We start from the raw sequence: 5,053 nt of genomic DNA, 5'->3' as shown, positions 1-5,053 counted from the left end.
ATAGGGGTAAAGAAGGGAACTGGGTATCATCCTTGTAACGAGATTTTCGAAGGGCCCAACGAAACTTGGTAACGAGCGATTTTCACAGCTGGTTAAACCGCTGGTGGGTGTCCGTCCTCTTCTCAATCCCGGTTCAATGATTATACTACATCCTCAAATGGTTTTCTTTTTCTATCTATATATATCTACTTTTTTTACAATAGTAAGTATCTTACTTTTGAATACAAAAGTATGATAACTCACGTTTACATTTTTACTTTTTCTTTTTTTTCTTCTTCTTCTTCTCCTTTAAATTTGGTACAATCGAGATACAAAAGCGAACAATCGGAAAGTACAAAAGTTATAGGATGTGTCACGAGAGTCGTTTTATCGAGAAAAATAAAACGAAAATAAAACAAAAATCAATACACTGATTTATCGACGGAGTTAACGTTTCTTTTTTTTTTTTTTTCCTTTTTCGAGACCGACGAATCTCCAGTTGCAATGTTGTTTTCAAAAATACGGGTCCACGATCGGTTGCCATTCCAAATGCTTGCTACAAAAAAATACATTTTGTAATTCATTGGTTGAGGTGATACTACTTTTGGAACATGCTCTATAATATATATTATATATTATTGTTTAAACAAATCAATATTATACGAATTAATTTCATTTAATACGATATTATCTAATCACATTTTTTTTCTCTCATATTACTTCCCATAGTTTATCCCATTAATAAATAATAAATCAATGTCGTTTTGTATGAATTTCATTTAATTAATACGATATTATATATCTAATCACATTTATTTTTCGTTTTCGGTCAAATTAATTTTCCATAGTTAATCCGATTAATAATTAATATCAATGTTGTTTCATTGTAATAAACTTTCTACTTATAAATAATGCTTGTAAATATTTATGAACTTTAGTAGATATGTTTACCTTTTAATCTGATTCTTATGCACATGGTCACGCGTTCAGAAACGAGCGAATGTTTTCGAAAATGTGTACAAACAGCACGTGCATATTTCTCCTGACACGTGAACGCACAAATGACATCTCTAGGGATATCACCCATATTTTCACGCGCAAATGTAATAAACACATCTATATATACATATACATATATACTAGATATTTACGTGTACGATTATGTATATCGAAAGAGAAAGAGAAAGAGAGAGAGAGAGAGAGAGAGATAATGAGAGAGTAAACGTACACGCTCCACTTCACATTCGTCAGACTTACGCCAAAGAATTTCGAACAATCTACGCTTTTATCTAGACACCCACGTCCGATCTCTCGTGGGATCCAAGTACGAAGGAGGAAGAGTCAACGACCCTCCTAAAATAATGCGAGGAATGGCCCCGGAGAAAAAGCGTTGGTGGTGGTGGTGGTGGTGGAGGATTACCGAATCGAAATTCGTCTTGTTGTTTGTCTCCTCCTGGCAAATTCGAACACGAGAGGAGTGTCGTTGGGATTTTTTGGTTGAAACAAAGAAAAGAATACAAACAAAAAAAAAGACCAAAATTCGAATGAACCAAAAAACAAAAAAAGGATAGAATATATACATATATACACATATATATATATATATTTATAGAAAAGTAGTAGCACTGGTGGAACGTTAAGATATATCCATTTGAAGAGATCGGTGTATTCCATTATCCAAATACCGTGATGTACATTATGGATACAGGTTTTATAAAACTTTACATGTATACGCGTAGGATATCAATATATATACATATACTATATATGTATATGTATGTATGCATGAAACGTGCAAGTATAAATCAACGAAGTGTACACGTCGTTCGTTCATTCGTTCGTTCGTTCGTTCGTTCGTTGGTTGGTTCGTTGGTTCGTCCGTTCGTTCGTTCGTTCGTTCATACGAATTTGTGAGATGACGCCTACGTTAGTGGCGATGTCGATCCCATCAGTGATGCTGGACAATGCTAGTAGTGGTTGGACGTATGTTTACCAAAACGCAGATCTCCCAGGAAAAGTAAAATGCAATTACCATCAGTGGACAGAGCGAAGGGGACATTTCGGTCACGGCTGTTGCCACTCCCACGTAAAACATAATGCGCTGGCTATCATTACCACTGCGTGACGCTCGAAAAAGGGGGATGCTGGGGTAAAAAGGGCACGCGAGAGAACGACCGAGAGAAAGAGAAAAGAGAAAAGAGAGAGAGGGAAGGGAGATGAGGGGAGGGGGGTGGGAGGGAGAAGAGGGTGGATAGCGAGAGGGTGGACACACACGCGTTTCCAGAAGCCTCGGGCGCCAATGGCAGTGCCATTGCCCTCGTCTGGAATGGACGTGACTCGTTATATCCCCCCCCTCCCCGTTTCCCCCCTTTCCCTTCCACCACCTCCTATTTCTATACTATTACCCTTCTCTTCCCCAGCATCACCATCGTACACCTTCCCTTTTGATCCCCATACCTATCTCTCGAGTCTCTCCTCCAAGGAGAATAATATTTGACGGCATGATCTTTCATAAAGATAAAAACGATCAAATCGATCCTCGACGTTTATATTTGTGTTTCTTTTTCTACGTATTATCGTGATTTTTTTGTTATCTTTTTTATTTTTTGTTCTATAATCTATTAATTATTATACATATGAGCCGTTTATTTTGAAAGTGGCCTAACCCCATTCTTGGTAAGAAAACGCATATTATTCACTTAATAATTGCCATTATTTTAATAGGAACTGTAAATTGAACACCTTTAGGATACACTTAAGCAACATAACTCATTGTTATTCTTTACGTATATTTTTAAGTTGCATTGAAACGCAAACCTTTAAATATCTCAATTTAAGGTTAAATGGAGTTAGGCCACTTTCTAAATAAACGGCTCATATCTTCTATATAATTATAATAAACTACGACTATTCTTTAAATTGCCAATGAAAAAAGTGATACGAACAAACGAAACTAAACGAAAAGATAAGAAAAAGAGAAGACACGAAATAATATTACTTAAATATTAATCAATTCTTTACTCATATATCTTGTAATTATTTTCTTCTTTTTATTTTCTTTTTCTTTTTGAAGTTATACTTCTTTTGGCGCGTTGGTGAAAATGTAATGGGAAGTGATTTTGTTCCGAGCGTCTGGAAAAACGACACCATGAAGTTTGTCGGTATTTACGATGCGCGGCAAAGCGATTTCAAATTTACGGCATGAAGTTGTCTTTCTTTCTTCTTCCCCTTTTTTTCTCAAGCGGGTCACCCATCCAAATACTAATCGTACTCAGCGCTGCTTTACTTAAATGATCGAAGCGAGAACTAATGCTGTAACCGCGCCATGACTGTTGACGCGTGAAGTTATTCGATATTTCTCTCTTATATTTAGTGTGGACTGATATCTATATTTTCATATTTTCTTTTTCTTTTTTTTATTCTTTCTATATATATATATATATATATATATATATATAATAATAATTTTTTCCCTTAAGTTATTTTTTTTCTTTGAAGTTTTTTTGAAGTTATTTTTGAGGTTATTGAGGTTATGTTCGTTTTGGTACGGCAAAGAAGTATAATTTCTTACGTGCGTACATAAGTACACACACCAGTTTCTTTTTTTTTGAAGTTATTTTTGAGATTATTGAGGTTATGTTCGTTTTGGTACGGCAAAGAAGTATAACTTCTTACGTGCGTACATAAGTACACACACCAGTTTTTTTATTCTTTCTTATATATATAATAATAATTATTTTTTTCTTTAAGTTATTTTTTTTCTTTGAAGTTTTTTTTGAAGTTATTTTTGAGGTTTGAGGTTATGTTCGTTTTGGTACGGCAAAGAAGTATAACTTCATACGTGCGTACGTAAGTACACACACCAGTTTTTTATTCTTTCTTATATATATATATAACAATAATTATTTTTTCTTTAAGTTATTTTTTTTCTTAGAAGTTTTTTTTTTGAAGTTATTTTTGAGGTTATTGAGGTTATGTTCGTTTTGGTACGGCAAAGAAGTATAACTTCTTACGTGCGTACATAAGTACACACACCAGTTTTTTTTTTTATTTTATAATAGAACGAACGTCTTTTCCAGGATGAAATAATATCGCGAGACGTTGAACGTGCTTAGAAGGTAAAAAAGAAAGAAACAAAGAGAAAAAGAGAAAAAGAAAGAAAGAAAGAGAGAGGGAGATAAAAGAAGAAATTGTGAAATCGTTATCGATAAAAATATCCTTGGTATGTTACGACTTCTTGGTATCGTTAAGAAAGGAAAAAAGCTCGGCTCTTATGGGAACGACATTGAACGGTATCTTCGTCGTCGTTACTCTGACCTCGTTGGGTCGATTTTCGAGCCCGCGAAATGCCGGTAAACCGATGACATCGATTATCACGCGCCGTTAGCAATTTCGTTCCCGCAAGTACGAAGCGAATTTTCGAACGCGAAAAGCCGGGTAAAACCGTGACGCGCGTTACGCCCCCTCCTCCTTTTACGCCCCCGTCCCCCTCCCCCTCCCCCTCCCCCTCCTCCCCCGCCTACTTTTCGTCTATCCCACTCTTTCTCTTTTTCTCTCTCTCTCTCTCACACACACACTCGCTCACTATTTCTCTTTCATTTTCTCTCTTTCTCTCTCTACGTATCTCATCAAACTGCAAATTTATTCTCTCGCCTACGCGATTTCAACGAACAAAATTCGACGCTCGGTATAGTATATAGTATAGTATACGGTATAGTATATGGTATAGGAGTAAAACGCACGTTGTTCCTTCTAGAACGAGAGAAATGTATACACATACCGCGATTAGCGACACACGAATATATTTCCCCGCCTCAAAACTTTACCCGTTATATTATATATGTTTTATTTTTTCGTTTGCCTTCATTCTACGCTAAAGCATAATTCACCAAAAAAAAAAAAGAAAAAAGAAAGAAGAAAAAAAAATTCGTCTCTTCCCCGTCTCTTTTTGTTTTCCTCCTTTAACTTCTTTTTTCTTTTTTTTTTTATATTTTATATATATCGAGCTTGTAAAATTTTCCAGGACACGCTGGTTAAACCTTTAAAAATGCATACGATTGCCAAAATTACAACG

At 35.4% G+C, this 5,053-nt stretch overlaps 1 long non-coding RNA gene across 1 annotated transcript; it reads right to left on the bottom strand.

Moving 5' to 3' along the window:
* Window positions 1-278: 278 nt before the first annotated feature.
* Window positions 279-1,089, bottom strand: LOC122523683. The gene is made up of 2 exons (XR_006305352.1): window positions 931-1,089; window positions 279-535 (listed from the first exon to the last, which is right to left on the bottom strand). It is a non-coding gene; the product is annotated as an uncharacterized LOC122523683 (long non-coding RNA).
* Between the last annotated feature and the right edge of the window lie 3,964 nt (window positions 1,090-5,053).

This window comes from Polistes fuscatus, unplaced genomic scaffold (assembly GCF_010416935.1).
Source record: "Polistes fuscatus isolate 324 unplaced genomic scaffold, CU_Pfus_HIC Scaffold6, whole genome shotgun sequence".
In the NCBI taxonomy this organism is placed as follows: domain Eukaryota; kingdom Metazoa; phylum Arthropoda; class Insecta; order Hymenoptera; family Vespidae; genus Polistes; species Polistes fuscatus.
The sequence above is the reverse complement of the archived record's forward strand: the minus strand, read 5'-3'. Positions and strand labels throughout refer to the sequence as shown.